This window comes from Canis lupus, chromosome 31, assembly GCF_048164855.1.
Source record: "Canis lupus baileyi chromosome 31, mCanLup2.hap1, whole genome shotgun sequence".
Lineage (NCBI taxonomy): Eukaryota > Metazoa > Chordata > Mammalia > Carnivora > Canidae > Canis > Canis lupus.
Window position 1 is genome coordinate 8,559,259 of NC_132868.1, and position 21,909 is coordinate 8,581,167.

General features: G+C 45.9%; 1 pseudogene; it reads right to left on the minus strand.

Moving 5' to 3' along the window:
- Positions 1 to 20,461: 20,461 nt before the first annotated feature.
- LOC140622382 (glucose-induced degradation protein 8 homolog pseudogene) lies at positions 20,462 to 21,228 on the minus strand (annotated as a pseudogene).
- Between the last annotated feature and the right edge of the window lie 681 nt (positions 21,229 to 21,909).

Here is a 21,909-nt window from a genome sequence, read left to right on the forward strand (position 1 = left end):
TTTCCAATTCCCACACCATTTCCCACCATGACTGCTATCTCCCTGCCTCTCCTTCCTTCCTCTGGTTCCTCTCCTTAGGTGTAACAAGTCTTGCAAATCTTTCAGGAAACTCTAAACAGGGAGCCTGCGAGTGAGCACACATACCCTTTTTAGACTTTCAGACCTTGGCACTCATGGTTCGGGGTAAGATACATGTGTGTCTGGAAGCTTAACCATCACAGTCCCTCTGATATTTTTCCCTGGAGACCACAAGGCCCTTCCACTAAAAATGCTTAGTGACCCTCCTAAAACCCCAGTGGAAGAGCCACTGTAGTGCCTTTTACTGCAGGTAAGACACAAGGTCTACCACCAAAGCACCGTCAACTAAGAAAAATAGTTGACTTATTTAAGTAGTACACTTATTTAAAGGTTATGTATTCTAAATGCTTCTAAATGTGTATTCCTTCAATAACTAGTAAGAAAAGTAGCCTGCAGGCACTATTGAATACAGAATACATATATTCTGTGTGCTTTGTACATATTAATTAAATTAAATATAATGATGTGTTTACTACTCACAAAATTCACTGAGGTTTTTGCCAAGTCCTGGCCCATTTCACAGATGGGAAAATGGTAGATATAGCTAGTGAGAGCAGCTGCAGGGATTTGTACTCAAGAAATCTGAGTCCAGAGCTTATTCTCAGAACAATTAGGACATATCGCCCTCCTGAAGCTATGCCACCAGGTAGATGGATAAGATTTTGACTTATGAGAGTATAGTAACAATGGGTGTGATAGATAAATGCTGCCATGTGATTTTAGGAGTGCAAAAGTGGGAGCAATCACTTCCAACTGCGAAAATCAGGAGACCTGATGATGCATGGTCAGTTGTACCAAGCCCAACGTGAAAGAAGTAGAGAAATCATTTCCATGGAACTGGACAGCATGTGCAAAGAGACGGCACAGCAAGCTCACACATGGGCTTGGTATTCAACGTCCCACTCCTGCCTTCAGGCAGCACAGCATCCCACCAGCCCCAATCCCTGCCTCTCTCCCCTCCCTCAGAGGAACTGATACACCTCTCATTTTCAAATGGAAGCCACTTCCCCTATACCTTGCTGGAGCCACCACACACCATCAAATATGGTCCCATTCCAACTGGCTCCTTCTCCTCCATGCTAAAGAACTCTTCCCCAAAGTTTCTACCCTCTTCACCAACAACATTACAGAAAAAAGTGAGTCTACCCATGCTCCTGGATTACAGAAACAATCAAATAAGGCTTTCAGTGGCTTAAGTCTGTAACTCAGGTGGTGAAAGCAGTTCTTCTTGAAGCACCATTGAAAAGATATCCAATTAATCTGACACTCAGGAGTGGTATATGCATTGGTCCAGTGACCAGCCAGCCCAAAGAAGGAAAAATGAAAGGAAAAAAAAACTCTGATTGAATCAATACAAAGAGTTTGGTCAGACTCAGATCTAACTCTATCTGTATATTCCTTAGGCTGATACTTACTCCTCCAACCTCAATAAATTACACACATGGAAACCTCCAAATCCCAGTAAAATCCCTCCTCCACCTTCATGCCTTAAAAAGGAAAACTTTAAAAGGGAACAACTCAGAGTAGCAGTCATCAAAGGGCACGACCCTCACAGAATACTCTGGCCATCTCATAGCTTATGGTATAATTAAATAATAATGAAGCAGAGAATCTTTAAGAAATTCAGTCCCAGTGCCAGCCATATTGGTCCAAAAGTTGAAGAATTATGCCAGTCAGAGCAGTGAGGGTTTATAGGATGAGGCTAACAGTTCCTAGAAGTGAGAGTCAAATTCCACCAATCTTAGGAAATTAGAAGACAAAGACCCTCTAAGGGAAGGAGCTTGAGGAGAGAACAGGCTCAAAAGATGCAAGCCACTCTTGACACATAGCCACCAGGACCCATAGCCCCTGGGACCCATAGCCACCGGGACACATAGCCACTGGGACCCATAGCCACCCAGACCCGTAGCCACGCAGACCCATAGCCACCGGGACCCAAAGCCACCGGGACGCATAGCCACAGGGACCCATAGCCACCGGGACCCATAGCCACCAGGACGCATAGCTACCCAGACCCATAGCCACCGGGATGCATAGCCCAAGCTGGGAATCAGGCTTGGCCATTGGCAAACCATTGTTGGAAAGCAGAATAATCAGCCAAGATTTTGGCGTTAAGGAGGGACCAAACCAGAGACTGGAAAGCACCAAACAACCATTCCCCCCATCAGGGCATTTGCCAAATTCTGACTGATCAGATTCAACCTACGTTTGCTCCCAGGGCTTCAACTGAGAACATGGGAAGCCTTTGCTTCCTCAGTCAGAGGGTCTGGGAGTGATGCAGTCCAGCTCTCCAAACCCCCAATGTCCCCACTGTCAGCCCTGATGCTCAGTCCTTGATTGGATTTCAGTAACCATCCCCCTCTCTCAATCATCCTTCTCTCAGAAGATACAGGGAGCTTTCTTTACTGGAACATAACATGGTAGGAGTCTCTACAGACTTTTCTATACAATTCAGCTAACACACACAAAAATTACTAACCATGTGAAAAGAGAAGACAAAAATGCTAAATAATTAAAAGAAAACAACGAATTAAATTTGCAGATGACCAGATAGTAGAGGTAGCAATTACTTTAAAATAACCATGGTCAGTATGCACAAGAGAACAGAGGACGTAAGAGACAGTATGAATGAAATGATGGCAAATTGTAATTGAGAATTGGAATTTTGGTTTTTTTTTTTAAAGATTTTATTTATCCATTTCAGAGAAAGGAGAGAGAGAGTGAGCAATGAGGTGGGGAGAGGGAGAGGGAGAAGCAGACTCCCCACTGAACAGGGAGCCTAACGTGGGGCTCCATCCCACAACTCTGGGATCACAACCCAACTTAACCAACTGAGCCACCCAGGTGTCCCTGGAATTTAGGTGGGTTTTTTTAAAGATTTTATTTATCTATTTGAGAGACAGAGAGAGCACAAGCAGGGAGGCAGAAGCAGACTTCCTGCTGAGTAGGGAGCGCCATGCGGGGCTCAATCCCAGGACCCTGAGATCAGGGAGACGCATAACCAACTGAGCCACCCAGGCGTCCCTGGAATTTAGTTTTAAAAAATAATCAGTATTGCAGAATTTAAAACTACAAAATCCAAAATTAAGAATTCAGTGAATAGTTTTAACAGCAGCTGGGATATAGAAAACACCCAGAATGAATGAACTGGAAGGTAGTATGCTAGAAAGATACCTGAACTGAAAGAGATTAAAAAGGAAGAAAGATTATTTTAAAAATTAAGAGACATGTGGGAGATACTCAAAAGGTCAAAATTAACAGAATTGCATTATCAGAAAGACAGGGGAGAGGATGAAGGCAGAAACAGTATCCAGAGAGATAATGACTTAGAACCATCCAGAATGACGAATGACATCAACCCACACACTCAAGAAATCCAGCAAATGTCAAATAAGCAAATATACAGAATATCATGCATAGGCACCTCATCAATATCAGACTGCCAAATTAAATCAAGGGAAAAAAGAAAATCTTAAAAGCAGCCAAAGAAATAACACTTTATCCTGAAATAAGTAAAAATAAGACTCATATCTGCCTTCTCAAGAGAAATGGTAGAAACAGAAAACAGGAAATTTATGATTTTAAATGCATGTATTAAGAGAAGAATAAATGCTGAAAAACTGATTATTTAAGTTTCCATTGTAAGAAGCTGCAGGCAGGGAGAGAAAAGATCAAATTGCACCTAAGAAGGAGAGAAGAAAAAAGATAAGAGTCATGCAACTCTTCATCTCAGGGTTGTGGGTTCCAACCCCATGTTGGGTGTAGACAATACTAAAAAAAAAAAAAAGTAAAATAAAATAAAAAAAAAACATAAAAGCCAGATTTCAATGAAATTATTTAAATACAATAAAAAAACGCAAAAAAAGTACTTCCTCAAAATAAGTCTCAGTAAAATAGAACAAGAATAAAACACAAACTGCCAAATAAGACAAAGTAAGCTATAACTACAGATCTTAGAGACTTGAAGGTAAAAGGATATTATGAACAAGTTTACTCCGAAAGATTTGCCAGTCTGGGTGACATCAAAAAATTTCCCAAAATATATAACATACCAATTCTAACAGGAGAATACATAGAAAATGCAGTCTGATGTCTATTAAAGAACGTGAATTTATTCTTAATCATCATCTCGCAAAGAAAACCCCAGACCCAGGAAGATAAGTAAATTTTTTCATTTCTTTTTTTTTAAGAGTTTATTTATTCATGAGAGACACAGAGAGAGAGAGAGAGAGAGAGAGAGGCAGAGACACAAGCAGGCTCCATGCAGGAAGCCTGATGTGGGACTCCATCCCGGGTCTCCAGGGTCATGCCCTGGGCTGAAGGCGGCGCTAAACTGCTGGGCCACCCGGGCTGCCCAATTTTTTCATTTCATAGGAAGAAGTGTTGCAATACCCCCATCGAAAAAAAATGAGGAGAGGGAATACTTCCCAACATTTGTGAGTAAATCTCTCTCATGAAGATATATTCAAAAATCCTAAATAAATATGATCAACTTAAATTCAGTGATATATACAAAAGATATGATACCATGAAAAAGTGGGGTTTATTCCAGGAATAGAAGGGCAGTTATGTACTCAAAAAGCAATCAATCCAATTTACAATCTTATCATAAATTAAACTAGGGAGGGAAAAATCATATTTTTAATTCAGTGGATGCAAACAATGACAACAGCTGACACAATTCAAACTGATTTATGCTTTTTAATATCTCAAACCAGCAATAAGGACAAGATATATGAGATTCTTCTGGGAGGCTGACAAAATCCTACTTCTTAATGTGGGTGATTATTGCAAGGATTCTTAACTTCAAATAACTCACTAATCTAAAAATGTATTTTTAAAAAGTAAGAAGTTAGCAAGATCACCTGAATATCATGAATCCCATTAAGAACTTTTTCCAAACTCTGATGAGTGTTTCTTCCTGTGTTCAGAACTGGAAGTTCATCCATATGCCCTATGTTACCTTTAAATTTAAGTGAAAAAACACTCATGAAATCTTATTTGCAAAAATGACTATATAAATTATTAGTTGATTTGGGGGGAGGGAAGGAGTGTTATATCCTTCAGTTGTGTGGCTGATCGCAGAACAAATAAGACTTTAATGTAATTTGGTATTTTCCAGATGAGAAAGAAAATCTCGTCACCTCCAGGAAGATGATGGAATATAATATTCATTTTAAGTCTTGGAGAAACTGCTTGCTTGAAACTTTTATTTATCCAAGTTTTTCTCAAACTCAACTCACCTCTCTCCGTCATGAAAGTAGGACATGGATAGCAACACCTTTGGCATCTGAAAATTCTTATTTCCAGTATGCCAGGACGTCATGGTAACCAACAGCAAGGCCTCTGTAATAATATCATCCATGGAGATAAAGAACACTTTCCAGAACACTTCCACATAAGAGGAATATAAAAAATGAATACCAAACTCTGCCAAGGTTATGCTGGTTTCCAGGCAAAGAAATGACTTCTTATGCAGAGAACAGTTCTTTTTTGTTTTTTGGTTTCTTCAGAGAACCATCTTTTAAACTTCAACTCCTATTCATATGAACTAAATACTAACAGCATAAATTTACGTGTCTGATCACAGTGTAGTCCTATATTATCCTTAATGTTCCCACTTGATCTCGTAATGTGTTGATAGATCTCTGTTACGATATGTATGAGTGTGTGTGTAATATGTATGCAAGGGTGTGTGTGTGTGTGTTGCATGTGTATTGTGCAGTGTGTGTCTGTGTGGTATGTGTGTCCTGGGTATGTGTGGTGTTGCACTGCATGTCTGTGTTGCATTGTATAGTGGTGCTTGTGTGTTGTGTGGTGAGTGTGTATATGGTGCATGCATTTTTGTGATGTGTGCTTATGTTGTGTTTTATGCGTAGTATGTATATATTGTGCAACATGTAAGGAATGTCTGTGTCGTGTGTATGTTTGTGTGTGTTATATGTGGATTGGTGTAAAATGCAGTGTGTGTGGGATCTCTGTTGGATTGTGTGTGGAGTATATCTAATGCGTAGTGTATGTGGTGTGTGGGTGTAGATATTACTATGGTTCTACAAGCCACCATGACTTTTAGACATCTCCTAAGAAAAGTGCCCCATGCTTATGAAACCACCAGTCCACAGATGAGGAGACCCGATCGTTTGGAACAACCAGTGAGCAAACACCACCTGTCCATTTAGATGTAGAATCTACAAAAGATCAGCTATTGTAGAAAAACCAGTCATAGCACAATCTGGGTGAACCATGTGAATTTTGTTGTGAATGTCTTAAGAAATCAAAACCCCAAGCACTTGATAAGTAATATTTTTGTCTGGCAAATAGAACCTATTATAGCCTCTTTTTGAAGGAAGCAAGGTGTATGGACAAAACACAGACCACCATACAGGGAGCTGGAACCAGAACACAGCAGTTGGCCCTTCCCTACATATGTTGCTAATTTCACTGGGTAATGAAGTTCACTTTTTTTCAATTATAAATGTGTTGATATGAACAAAGAAAATATGAAGAAGTAGAAAGAAGAAAATTATTAATTGCATAACCTCAGAACAGCCAATCTTTTTGATTTAATTTTTTGGTGTGTGTGGTGTGTGTGTATGTGTTTTAACATATTTGTCATCGTAATTTGTATGACACTGTTGATTCTGATATTTTCTTTTTTTAAAAGATTTTATTTATTTATTCATGAGAAACACACAGAGAGAGGCAGAGACACAGGAGGAGAGAGAAGCAGGCTCCCTGCAGGGAGCCTGATGAAGGACTTGATCCCAGGAACCCAGGATCACGACCTGAACCAAAGTCTGATGCTCAACCACTGAGCCACCCAGGCACCCCGATTCTGATATTTTCATATAAACTTTGAAAGCAAGAATTTCTGAAGTATCTAAAACTGTAAGTAAAAACTGATTATAAAGATTTAATGTTATATCTGAATATAGGTTAGCAGGTTTATTCTTTTTTCAGGAGAGCATTTGGATTATTTTTCCCTTTCATCATTAAAAATAATAGTAGTGATCTGCTTCATGGAAGGTTTTTTTTTTTCCCCATATTTCAGTTGATTCCCCGCTGTTAGATTGTGAAAGGTGGGCTTCCCAAGTAGGTCAGAGGTTACGAGCACTTGGAAGACTCAATCACCTTGTCAGGTTGCTCTTCTGACAGCATCACATGACCACATGTGTACAAAGAGATGGGAGGGCGGCCAGGGCAAGAATGAAGGGTGTGCTGATGGATTTCTTGCTTAAACATCAAGAACTTGCTTTTGCAGAGCCGCTGGTAGTTAATAAACCACAGGCACAATCCTATTGAATGAGAGATGTTATCAACGCCACTTTATGAATACGGGGGGCCAAGGCTGAAAGCGGGGTGATATACAGACAGTACTAATGTGAGTCAGCACTGGCTGGTAGCTACTGAAAAAGCCTTCTGGGTATCAAGCAGAACAAGCATGATATATAAGAATGGGGTGCCGGACCTACCGTGCTTGCTCTTGGCCTCAGGTCCTGCTCCAGCCCTGGAACTGGAAAAACCTCTCTGGGGCCTGGAGCTTCCTCCTCTTAGGGCAGAGACACAAACTGCAGACCTGATTCTTCAGTTCTCCTCCTGCCTCTCCTGATACAGGAAGCCCGTTTCTCTTCCAAGTTGCCTGAATGTCCTGCCAGCATTAGGGATTGCTTGAGCTGACTTATGGTTTCTGCAAATCTAGGTCAAGTCTTGACTGAAGGAATCTAATGGGAAACGAGGTTTGTACCTGTTGTGTTGGAACTCACCCGTGTTCTATGTGTTAGGGAGGGTGGGTAATAAACCACACCCAGGCTGATTGACATATCTGTCCTAGGGTTGTCTGGGATATTACAGATAAGGAAGATCAATAAAAGTTTAACTGGCCTGGAGAGGTTAGGAATGGTTCTAAAGAGGTAAGTCATGATGCATAGGCTGACAGATTTGGTCGTGAAAAGGAGGAGCGTTGATGAAACCAGGAGCCCAAATCAAGGAGGATTTGGATCTTATGCTAAGAAAGAAAACTCAGGTGAAATCACTTGAGAGACAGAAGTTGTCTACTTGTACAGATTTGCAGAGGACCCTGGATTGACAAAAACTAGGAGAATTTTGTAAGGATTTACTTGTAAAGATCTGAAAAGGATCTGGATGTACAAGGACTGGCTCCCTAAATAAAAAATAGAAGATTCACCATAAAAAAGAAGTCACCCCCATAGAGAAAGAAACATAAGAGAGGGCCGCACACAAACAATTTTGGGCAAACAAATTTGGACACTGCAGGACAGTGATGCTTTTCTGGCCAAATACAAAAAATGAAAATTTACCCAGGAAGAATTAGAATACTTACATAGTCCACAAAAGTGCTCTGACTTAAAAAAAAAAAAAAAAAAAAAGGGTGGGGACTAAAGCTTGACAGTTTTACAGCTGAGTGTATTCACTCAAATATTTACCAAACCCCTGCCATATGCCACCTCTGTTCTAGACACTAGGAATATAGTAGTAAGCAAGACAAATAAAAGCCCCGCTCTTCATCACTTGTGATAGACTCAGGAGGATCGGCCATAAAGACACGACACATACTTTATGGCAGGTGCCTGTAAGTGCTGGCGGGAAAACAATCATCGTGGGGGCACAGGTGCTGGAGGGAGTTCTCATCACGGGAGCTCTGGGGCTCTTCTGGGACCCTTTGCGCAGGAACATCTAACCGCCCCCAGTTGAAGTGCGAGAGGGAGCCACGTGGGCATCTGAGGCAAGATGTTATCTAAAGCAACAAGGAATTCCAATGTTATTTAACTATTGCAGACCACGGGCAAAAAGTAGACATCCCTGCAATCCATCTGACGAGGCCTACGTGACAGCAAAACCTGACACAGACGATTCCAAAAGACAGAGAGAGCCCGCTGTGGATACAGCTGTGCGGGCAGCTCCAGAACCGACCCCCTGGAAGGCCGGCGGGGAGACCTGGCAGCTGCTCCGGGGTGGCCGGGGGTGCTCTCCATGAACCACCATGAGGGAGTCCCACAGAAAACCCTCTGGCCGGGGAAGCCACCGCCAGGATCAACACAGCCAACCTGCGGATTACAAGGGAAACGATACGGAAGCATCAGTGATTATGGAATCCATGCCCAGCAGTGTAGCCTGTGGCTGGCGGTGAGAAGTCGGGGAGCCAGTAAAGGTCAGCGCCTCTCTTGCATCTAACAAGTTTTCTACCTCAGCCTGCGTTAAATGGGTGATAAGCTTGAAACCCTGACAAGATTTCAGGGTCAGGGCCTTTCTGCTTTTCCCAAAGCAGCCATAAATCTAGAGAAACTTTGGAAAACACAGTCATTAGCTGTGACTATATAGTTTTCAAAAATCATCTGTGAATACTGAGTGTTATTTTTCCAAAAGGTAAGGTTTCATCCTGAGCAGGAAACGCAATTCAGAGTGTGTGGGGCTGCCCTGGTGTACCCCGGGATACACATCTGTAGCCAGGTGGGCTCCACAGGTGTGATTATCTCCTGGTTCCTATCCATCTTACATGGCGCTTCTGGCTCCTCCCAGTCACCCCCGGGGACAAGAGGGTTGGGGACAAGCCATTGCAATGCTACATTTACTACTTGCCCAGCAGAGATACCATTTGTCCATTTTCTGGGTAAAACAACAGTGGCCAAGTGCATCTTTAAAATCAAACAGCTCAGCTAGATCTGAATGCCATGACCACGTCATTCTGCACATTGCATCGAAAGCAAACAGATTGCTTGTGGGCATATTTCCTGTATCCCCTTCCTCCTAAATGTCCTCACCAGCATTTCAAAGGTCTGGTGACACAGATCCAAGTTAATGCTATTTGATGAAAATCAGTGATGAATGCAGAAGTGTTCCTGGTAGCTTTAGAATAGCCCCAAACTGGAAACAACCCAAGTGTACATGGAGAGAAAGATGACTCTATACTGGTAAGTTCAGACAATGGAAGATGACGGTGCCTTTGTCAGTTCAGGGTGGTTACAGAATAGCAAGGACCGGAGGCCTTAAACCGCAAGCCTGAATTTCTCACAGTTCTAGAGGCTGGAAGTCCTCGACCAAGGTGCCAGCAGAGGTGGTGTCCCGCAGCGCCCTGCATCCTGCTTTGCGGATGGCCGAGTCCTCATTGCACGCTCACGTGGTGGGGGGCAGAGGGAGAGCTCTGTCCCTTCATCCCCTGATAAGGGCACTGATCCCATTTATGAGGGCTCCACCTTATAACCTCATCGCCTCCCAAAGGCCCTCCCCCCGATACGACCACCGGGGATTTAGGTGTAAACATATGAACCAGGGGCCAGGGTGGGGGGACATTCGGATCCTCAGCTGCCGGGTTTGAACAAGAACTCGAGTCACAACAACGTGGATGAGTTTCAGAGCCAGAGTGAAGTGAGAGAAGCCAAATAAAAAAGTTACTGTGTGATGCCACTGACCCCAAGCCCAGGAGCAGGCAAAGCCAATCTGCCGTCATAGAGGTCAAGGTAGACATCACTCCTGGGTGGCAGAGGACAGTGACTGCAAAGGAGCACGAGGAGGAATTGCAGGGGGCTGACCAACTCTGCGGCTTGCTCTGGCTGCTGGTCACGCACATGGACCCGCTCGGTGTGTGAAAATTCATGGTCTGCACGCCCAGTGGCCAGGGAAGCCAACAGTGAATAAATGAGCTCGTCAGGAATTTTGAAACTCCATGCAGGCACCCCTCCTGGACGCGGGTATAACGCAGCCAAAATTCCAATGCCATCTGGGGAAGTGTGGTGTGGCCTCGAGCACTGTTAGGGGTCCCAGAAGATCAAACAACACTGGGACCAGCAGATCGAGGAGATCACGTAAGTCAAGCCTGTCCATTTACAGCTTCGGAAGCCACGGCTCTGAAGCTTCTGTGAGTCAACAGGTGTTATCTGGGAAAGTAACACCTTCCCTCAGTGGGGCCCAGCCCCGGTACACACCAAGAATGCCAAGAACTTTAAAACATGGATATCCAGGCTCGACCCCAACCCAATTATATCCTGACCTCTGGGAATGAGGTCCCAGCCGTAAGAGTTTTACAAGCTCCCAGGCCAGTGTGAGGAGCAGCCAGGGTGGTGAATGACCACGTCACGTTCTCACAGTGCTTGCACCTTATGTTTTGGATCAACCTGCCAGGCCACTCGCAGGGCCCCGAAGCCACAGGTCCCGGAGGGGTAAGTTCTGTTGGTCTTGGAGGAGATGGGAAAGTGGAAGAGCCCAGCACGGGGAGTCCTGGCCCCAAAGAGAGGCTCCAGGGGGAAGGCACCACCCGCTCAGCACCTGGCCTGCACCCCGCCAGTACCAGCTGCCCTGGAGCAGGAGCAGAGCTCTTCCCTCCTGGGTGCGAGGTTCCCATCACTTCCTTCCGACACATCCAGTGGGGTGCCAGTTACATAACCCAAGGAGCTGCTTTCTTAAAGTTCAAAGTCTAAATGGATCTGGCACAGCAGGAAATTCAGTTTAAATTTAGTGAAGATCTGCAACTCTCTCGGCAGAGGCATGACTCCAACTCAGCTGCGCTCCGAAAACTACACACACAATTCCCGAGCGGGAGGTTCACACCCAAATACAGGACTTCAGCCAAACACAAGTTAGGCAGCGTCTGGGAAGGAGATGTCCTCAGACAGCATCTCTGGGGTTTCTCTACCTGTACAAAGATGCCGCCAACAAATGTACTTGCGCTCATGGGTGCGAGCCCCCTGCCCCCCGGCAGGCACATCCTCAAGCAGAAGCGGGGAGGCAGCTGGCAGGTCTGCAACTGAGACTCTCCCAAGCCATTTGCTAATATTTTACCAAAGTCTAGACCCCACTGAGAAATTACCCAGAGATTAGTGGCAGCATCCGGGCTTGGATTCAGATCTTTTCAGTTACGGACTGTATTTTCTTGAATGTTCTGCTGCTTTCTCCAGGCTTTCATTAGAACTTTATGAGACTTGAGATTAATTAAACACTGTTCCGGCGTGTCGGGGCTTGGTGGTCATGCAACCCCCAGGACGACCATCGTTCTGGACCGGAGGAGCGCAGCACGAGGCACCTGCTCCCCGTGAGCCTGGGCAGCAGAGGGGAGGGGCACAGGCACTGCCTGGCCCAGAGCAGCGGTGGAAGCAGGAGGGACGAGGTCAGGATTTGGGGCCACCTCCGACCTCCCGCCTCTGCCTGCAGGCACCTCCTTGTGCCCCACTCCCCCTGGGTCCCCACTCAGCCTGGCTGTGGGGCTCCTGCTACCACACAGGGCCTCCCCTGCCCCTCACTGTCCCTCCCTTGGGAACACGTCAGGGACAGTGACATCGGGAGCCTGTAGAACCAGCACGGCCCCGATCAGTGTGACTGCCTGTCCTGTGTCCCTGTGCCAGCCACGTCAGGCTCCCAAGATGGCCTTTGTCCTGATACCACCCCAGTCCAGAGGCTCAGAGGCCTTTCACCCGTCTCCCCCTGACCTCCCTCCCCCCTCCCCCACCCCCATCTCTCACTCCATTTCCCTCCCCCAGCTAAAAACCACACAACTAACTGACCAAATGACCCTAAACGATAAGACAGCCAAAATATTGGCCTTCGGCTCTAGTTTATTGAAAATGGAGGATAATTTTTCATGAAATTCTAAGCTTTTTGCTAAGTCTTCTTGGAGGTAAGCACTTACTATCTCTACTTAAAGATGTTTAATATACGCACCTCTTGAAGATACAGATTCACACAATGTTAGGTGGCAGTTACTGACTTTGTAGAATGATTCCAACTAAATTTCACTCCCTAGGGCTTGCGATTCCTTATGGCTATTAAGTATATAGGTTAAGGGAGAATGCCTGGGTGGCTCAGTGGTTGAGTGTCTGTCTTCAGCTCAGGTCGTGACCCCGGGGTCCTGAGATCGAGTCCCACATCGAGCTCCCAACAAGGAGCCTGCTTCTCCCTCTGCCTGTGTCTCTGTCTCTCTGTGTGTCTCTCATGAATAAATAAATAAAATCTTTAATATATATATATAGACAGATAGATTAAATTTATATACACATCAAGGCAACATACCCTATACATAAATTGATGAGTAATGCTATTTTAAAATTTCTTACATACATGAAGCAGCATCTATATTAAAAAAAACCCAGGAATCCCTGGGTGGCGCAGTGGTTTAGCGCTTACCTTTAGCCCAGGGCGCGATCCTGGAGTCCCAGGATCAAGTCCCACGTCGGGCTCCCGGCATGGAGCCTGCTTCTCCCTCCTCCTGTGTCTCTGCCTCTCTCTCTCTCTCTCTCTCTATGTCTATCATAAATAAATAAATAAATAAATAAATAAATAAATAAATAAATAAATCTTTAAAAAAATCTGTAAATCCTGTGTAAAATTATTCTGAGGTCTATATTAAAATAATGGGAAAAAAAGACCTTTCCAGTCACTAGTGCCACCAACTTGGGGTCTTATATAATTATAGAATTAAATTTAGCCCAGTGGAAGAAATCTTTTACAGGCAGATTTTTACGTATATGTGCACAAAATTGTTACTGCATGTTTATAATCCACAAACTTCGTATCTTCCAGAGCACTCAGGTGCCTCGCTTCCATCTCCCCATCTGGGCACCCCTGTCCCCCACCCCTTTCTGTGTAGCACGTGTGCACACACATGTCACTAACCACTTGCCCGTTTCCCAGCCTGATGGCCCCTGTGCACTCAGCTCAGCCACCATACCATGCTTGCAGCAACTGTCCCAGGCATATGCATCCCCTGTTTCCTTCCTTTCTGAGCCCCTGCCCCCACAAGGACAGCTCACCACAGCATCCCCTCCTCCCCAGCCCATCACTGGTCTTTCCCTTCACTCTGGACATTTGTCCTCATTTGTGCCCACGGCTTCCATGGTAATCAAGACCCGCCCTCCCTCCCATCTCTGACGACAATCCTCACCTCCCCCTAGGACGTCCCCGGGCTCTCTCCTCTGTGTCTACCTCACACTCAGCATGGCCAAGCTGAGCCCATGATGTGCTCAGAAATCTTGAAACTAGGGATGCCTGGGTGGCTCAGGGGTTGAGCGTCTGCCTTTGACTCAGGTCGTGATCCTAGGGTCCTGGGATCGAGTCCCACATTGGGCTCCCTGCATGGAGCCTGCTTCTCCCTCTGCCTGTGTCTCTGCCTCTCTCTGTGTCTCTCATGAATAAATAAATAAATAAAATCTTTAAAAAAACAAAAAGAAATCTTGAAAAGAAATCTCCTCACTGGGACCCACTAAGTGTCAGTTTGATGAGTCTGTCAGGTGTGCACCCAACACGCACACACAGGTAAAGGCTGCCCTGAACAGGACTTGCAGACTTTGCTCTGTCAAGGGCCAGATAGTAACTTTGCAAACTTTGCAGGCCACACAGCCTCTGTCACAGCTACTTGACTTCACCATTGTGCCGTGAAGAGAGCCCTGGATGGTAAGTGAACAAGACACCCATAAAGCTGTATTTACAAGCAGCCTGGATGTGGCCGATGGGCCAGAGTTCCCCGAGCCAGGCCCTAAAAATACACCAACGGTTAATGGTGGATCTCCGGATGTTGGAATTCTCAGTGATTTCAACACTCCTTGTATCATTCTATATTTTCCAAGTATGTTGTTATGAACATGCACATCATAGTTATAATCTGAAAAGGGCTTTAAGTTAATACCAGTAATTAGTGGCTGATGTGTTGATCCGCTGTATTGACTAAGGTTAACTGCCCCGATCAGAGATCGTTTTTGGTATAAACCAAATACTGTGTACAAGTAGCCTGGAATTAGTCAATTAATACTTGGCTCCTTTAATTTTTATTTATTTCACTTATTGTCCTTAATCTGTGCAGACACTTGCGTGTGTGTTGGCACCACACATGCACACACACACATATGCATGCATACACACACATGCACACATGCATGCACATGCACGCTCACACACTTGCACACGCACACACATACACACACACACACATGCGTGCGCACATGCACTTATGCGCACACACACACAGTGATTTTCTCATGGAAGGGGATGAAATTCCGGTTTTCAGTACATTTTCCTCCGATGACTTCCTTGCCTTATTGGCCGTGTAAGTAAAAAAAAAAAAAAAAAAAAAAGCCAACTATTTTTATGTCTTACACCACAAACTCAGGAACAGAAAAATGAGACAAGCTGAACTGTTTTTCCTCCCTCCACAGTTGCTCTGCCTCCCACCGCACTGAGGCAGCCCCTCGAACAGGGCTCGGTGGTCATGACGCCTGTGATGACACGCGAGGCGGGAGACAACCCAGTCCTCTCCTCCGACGTTCTGCTGACACACAGAAAAAGCCGTTTGTATTCATTTTGTCATTTGCTGCTTTTACTTTCAACCAATTGGATCCCGCAGGGTAACTGTTTTCACATATAAAGTTTAAGCAAATCCTTTAAAATAATGGACTTTCTCTTCAGAGGATTAAAATGCCAACACTGCTCAGAGGCCAGGTCTGCAGGTGCCATGAGTGAGGCATGTCACTGGGCATCGGGACCTGCTAGCTCTCCCACCACCTGACAGGTGGTGAGCACAAGAAGGACATTGTTCCTCGCAGGAGGTTATGGAACAGTGAATTAGAGGACAAAGAGCACACCTGCCATGCTCAATCCCATCGCACTTTCCGAATTGAAGGCTGATGGCTGCGTCACTCAGGCACGTGGCTGTGTAACTAAGGGGTGTCCAGGTCATCGCTCTGGTTCAGGTCTTCTCAACCAGGGCACCGCAGATGTTCTGGGGCCAGATCATCCTCTGCAGTGGAGGTCTGTCCTGTGCCTTGTAGGCCTGTACCCACGAGATGCCACTAGTGGCCCCCCAGTCGTAATGTTCAAAAGTATCTCCAGATATTGCTAAATGTCCCCAGGGATTGTGTGTATGGGGGTGTGTGTCATCCCATTGGGAATAACTGGCAAGTGTTGATCAAACCCACCCTAGAGGCATGAAGGCGCTCATATTTGGTGAGATAAGGCCGTCTTGTATCCAGGCAACCGCCTGTCTTCCTGCCGTGCCAATGAGCTTGTGTCCGCCAGCAGCAGGGCTCCTCTGGGAGACGCCAGCCCATCTGCCCACAGGCTTGCTGGGGAGATGTCCCGATAGGAAATAATGGCATATCACCTTGTGACGATGGATGACCATCCACCTATGAAGATGATGCCCACACCCGCCCCTGGTCCACCACAGACTGAACTCGCTTTGCTGAAGATAGTGATAGGTCATCTCTACCACTCCATCTCTCGCCTTCAACCCGTCAAGTCTGATGCCTCCAATGGCTAAGATTCCTCAAGACAACCCCAGAACAGACAACACTAAATTATAAGTCTGAGCTGACTCTCTGGGCTGCTTCCCGCTTTGTTTGGCTTGACAAAGGTCTGCAAGTTTTGAAATTTGTTGTTACCATGTAAAAATTAGGAAATGTCACAGCTTTCTTACCGTCTTTAAAAACTGGAAAGTCTGGCCACTCTTGCTTGCCTTGCATTCGACAGTGAAGTAGCAGTGGGTGGCTGCTGCCCTTTGCCCTGGGCACGTTCTCTCCCCCACTCTGCCCTCAGTGCCCCCGGCGGGGCACCCAGCCTGCCTGCCCTGTTTGCATCCAGCAGCCTGAGGGCGCTGAGCTCCCAGCCCAGGTGGACACAATCATTACACCATTTTTAACGCTGCGGCACAGTTTCTTTTACTAAAATAAGGAAGTAAGCAAACAAACACGAATTATCAAAAAAAATTCAAGTGGCAGAAGAAATTTAGAAGAACTTATCTCAAATGTGCTCCAAACAGTAAAATCCATTGTAATGGCCCAGTGCCCAGTGAGTGGGCTGCTGGAGAGAGGAGGTAGGAAGGTCAGAGGGGATCTTAGTCTCTCATCTGACCCTAGTCTCCTCCCCTACAAAAGGAAGGGCTGCACTGTGGGGGCTCCAAATTTCTTTCCAGATTAAAAAAAAAATCCAGTGATTCTCTCCATCAAGCATCAGCAAACCTTTTCTATATAGTCCAGGAAATAAATGTTAGAGGCTTTGCAAGCCATACAGCTTCTGTCACAAGGACTCAATTCAGCCATCATAGCGGCCACTGACAATACACGAATGAGCGAGCATGGCTGTGTTCATATCAGACTTTGTTTATCCAAACAGGAGACCTTCTGGATTTCGCCCTCGGGTCAAACTTTGGGAATCCCTGCTCTGAATTAAACTGTATGCAAATTTACATCTCGTAAAATAGCATAAAGCTGTGTACACACCTTGTAGCAATGTCAGTTTCCTGGACTTGATACTCAACTAGAGTCATGTGAAATCTAACCACGGGGGAAACTGAGTAAAAGGGCACAGGGGAATTTTCTGTATTATTTCTGCAAATTCCTATCAATTTATAATCATTTCAAAATTATAAAAATTTTGACAAAGTGGTCTATACCAGGAAACTCAGTTAACCATATTTTAAATTTTAGCCTTTGAGAATTTAGGTTAGCACTAGGATGCACTGTTCCATCCTACAAACAGTTACTGAGAAGATCCTTGTTCACACTGAGCCCAACGTGCTGAGAAAACGCACTGTGGGAGTCACACAGCAGACCCCTCCTTCCCGAGCCTTCTCTGGGTAGGTTCTCCTCTGGGATGACCCTCTGGGGACCTGGGGTGCGGGCGAGGGGGTGACAGAGGGAGCGGGGGAGTGCTGTCTATGCACCTAAGCAGATGTGTGCAGGCACGACGTCCAGCCAGGCTTCCATTTCCTGTCACCCTAAGGCCACCAACGCACCCACTCGGCAGCGGGCCTTTGCAATCAAAGCCCTGTGCGCTTGGCTAGGGAGGGGCCTGCGGGACCCTCCAGCAGCCTGGGGGACTTGGTCAGGAGGAGCCGCTGTCAGGCGCAGGTGCACAGCCCTGAGGGCAGGCTGAGGGGGAGGCCGCGAGGGGGCTGCGGCACCTGTAAGGGGAGTGCTGACCCGCTCGGCCTCAGCCCCGCTGCAGACCACATTACAACCAGCTCTGACCTGTTTTCTGGATCCTTCTAATCAGCCTGTTTGCAGCATTTTATTTGTGCTGCTTTCGGTCCAGAAGCAGAAAGGTGAATAATGACACTTAATTGATCCTGTGCGAGGAAGGTTTCTGTGACTCTCTGATGTTTCCAAGACCAGGATCAAGGTGACAAGGGCCACGCAGTGTCTCTAGAAGGAGAGAGTGGCATCTGTTGGTGGACTCGGTGGGCCCTCACCTGCCTTCGACTCACACGTCACACCACATAGCACAGCACAACACAATACACATACACACACGCACGTATCACACACACGCCCTGCACCATAATATATACACACTACACACATATAACACACACCATACATATACACAGCACACACACACACCACACCACACTATACATACACACTACACACATATCACACACGCCCTACCCCACAGCATCATCTATACACACCACACAAACACACACACACACACACACAGTGTTCTCAGCAGAGGCACCCCTGCCACTGGGGCTGGATGGCTGTGTCATGGGGCTGTCCTGTGCCTGTAAGATGTTAGCTCCATCCGTGGCCTCTGCCTCCCAGAGAGCAGTACTGAACCCTCCCATCTGTGACAACCAAAAATGTGTCCGGCCATTGCCAGTCTCTGTCGGTGACAGTGCCCTGATGGAGGGAGGGCCCTCGGTCTAGAGGCAGTGGCTGCTGCTGCGTCTGCTGCTTCAGGAGCACTTCCAAGGCCTCCTGTCCCTCTAGGTAGCTACTCCCCGCCCACTAGTTAGTGCTGCTTACCGTCAAGCTTCCCCGATCCAGGGGGGCAAATGTGGGTCTTATCTCCTGACCAGACTCTAACTGAGATTCCTATGTTTAGGCTAAGTTACATTCCAGCCAGCCATTCACAAACACAAGTCAAATTTGTAACTAATCTCTGAAATGTGGCTATAAAATGGATGAGAATTTTCTTAAGATCACTTCCAAGAGACACTTTTGTGTTGAAGATTGAGTGAACCTTTGCCTCAGAATGTCCTAAAACAACACCTCCCCAGAAGGTTGCCCGGACTCACACTCTGACACAGGGCAGGAGCTCTGAGGGTCCGTTTCAGGAAACGTGTGGAAACATTGGGCATTATTTATCTTTGCCGCATTGATGGTGGAAATGTGGTCTCAGGATAGGATTAATTTTCGTTGGATTTCTAGAGCTATTTCAACTTTCATACATTGACCGGCCCTTTACATATCCGTTGTGGTTTCTCTGTCATATCTCCTTCCCATTTTAGCTCTTTTTCTTCTATTTCAAGTGTTTCCTTTGAATTCTTTCATCATCATGTCGCTACTTTCCTTTTGTTGATATTTTCCAGAAAATATTTAACATAAATCATTTAACTTTATATATGTCTCTCACTAATAATATAAAGTTCTCTATTATCTTTTGTAAAACTATATCTTAATCTTTCTTAACATGGAGAGCTCATTAATTCACATTTACTGTTATAACTGATGGTCTTCTATTATCTTCTTGTATGCTTTCTGGGATTGTCTCTGTTTTTTTTCCTTTGCTTTGTGGGTGTAGAGTAATATTTATCAGACTTTTTTTATCACAAGCTATCTGAAAGTATATACATCTGACCCTTGTTCCAAAAATAATGATCTTCTTATTATTTTATTTTATTTTATTTTATTTTATTTTATTTTATTCATTTATTTATTTGTCATTCTTGAGATCAAAGAGAAACCTTTATTTTCAACAAAACTGCCTAGAAGAGAAGGTTCATTGATCCACTAGGAAAGTCGCTCACCACAACCAGCACCAAAATATATATTTAAAAAATTAAAAAACACACAGCCCCACCCCTCACACACACATCACCCCAAAAGCCACACAACCCAGACCAAAAGGGAAAACAAATCAAACTCAATGCCCTCACACAAAAGAAGTCTTTGAATTAGGATTTACAATTTTATATAGTCTTTCCTATGAAAGAACAAAAACAAAAAACCAAGGGGTAAGAGAAAACTTCTCCACAAAGGCCTGACAAGTCTTGGGAAATCTGAGAAAACATATGTTCTGCCTAGAAGCTAACAAAGCAAATAATGACCAGTGCTTTTCGTAGGTTTGAGTGGGAGGCCTCAGTTCAACAATATCCCCTCCTAACCGAACACTCCATGGGGGTGCGATCCTTCAGGAGCCAAACAGCAGGAGCGCCCTGCGTCCTGTCCTCGCCTTCAAAGCATGCCCAGGGTGCAGAGTCTGCACCACACTGCCAAAGAGACAGTGCCATTCACTGCACGTTTTCCAGCACTTAAAAGGGCCACACTTCCCTTTAAAAAAGATGCCGAGTCAAATAAATAAATAAATAAATAAATAAATAAATAAATAAATAAATATAAAAAGGGGAAAAAAGAGTTCTCTACTGCAGTCAAAATCTGAGTCACAGACGGCTGCTCTGAGGAGTCCCTGCCGGGGAAGCACAGGGCCGCCGGCACGGACTCTACTTGGGCTCCTCGATCACACCTTTGCTGAGGTCTGTCATTTTGGGATATTTTACTTTCTTCTGGTCCAGCTCATTCTGAGCCCAAAGGAGTAGTTTCAGTAATTTTGCCAGCTTGGGTATTGACTCATGATTTTCATAATCTAGGACAGCTTGGTTAACTTCACTCCACACCTTCTACCTCTGCATCATGTGAAGCAGGTCCCCAAACGGCAACTCTTCTGGGTTGTCAAGGGCCAGCAGGGCCAGGGTGCTCTCCGTCTCCGTCAGGCATTCCCTGCTCTCCTCACCTTGCTCGGCCAGCTGGGTCTGTGCGAACTCCAGCGCCGCCTTGGTCTCACGCTGGCGGATCAGCTCTATGAGGTGCTGTTGTTGCAGGTGGAAGTAAAGGTACCGGTTTGTGGCCAGGAGCTCCGGATGGAGACTGTTGATCAACGCAATAGCCTCCTGGATCTGGCCTTTCAGGATCATCTCACGGATTTTGATCCGCTCATCAAGTGTTTCTAGGTCCACACTAGGTTCAATCCCAGATTCCATTCGAGATTTCTCTGCTGCTTCCTTAAAGCCCTCTGTGACCAAGTAGTTCATGATGAGGCGGTTCATGTCTGCCCGCTGGACATGCAAGTTATTGAGTTTCTCCATCCACTCATCTTTCGTGATTTCATCGGGTCTTTCTGCATAACTCATTCTGATTTATTTCGGCTCCAGCTCCGCTGCGCTGGTGCAATAAATGCCATCCTCCTCGTGGAGCACAAGCACCTCGCCCTGGGGCTGGCCGCCCCCCTGCAGGCCGGAGCCTTCTCGGGAAACGCTGTCCCTTGGCAGGTCGCCTCCCTCCCGCGCTTCGCGGTCTCCACGGCCTCCACGGCTGCCTGCCCGGGAGCCGCCTGATCTTCACATTTTAAAAGGCAGATATTATCAGGCTGGTGTTACGCTGCCAGTATCACCAGTGAAGCTGTCCTGTGAGATGAGAAGTGGAACTGCAGTCCCCCCCTGGCTCCACGCTCCAAAGGCCACGTGATGCCTGCTTGTTGTGTCACCTGCACGCACATGGCTGATGCTCCAGTCTAGCATCTAGGATTTATTAGAAGGTGCTAGGTCGCTTTCTGAATTCCCAGGAGGGCCAGAGAGCCAAGTCAGGAGTAACACTCAGCCACAAGGAGAACTTTTGCAGGAGGATCCCCAGCACCAAGGATGGGGACGCTGGGATGTGCCCCATGCTGCCCACAGAAGCCAGCACCTCGGCTGCACACAGCCAGGCAGCAGCCACCCTGGGTGCCTTCCTCCACTTCATCGCCTGGCAAACCTAGGTCACCAGCATCGCACATGGAAAGAACTGGCTCTGGCACTTTGTCTGCAAGTCCAGGGACAGGGACGTGTCACAGTCA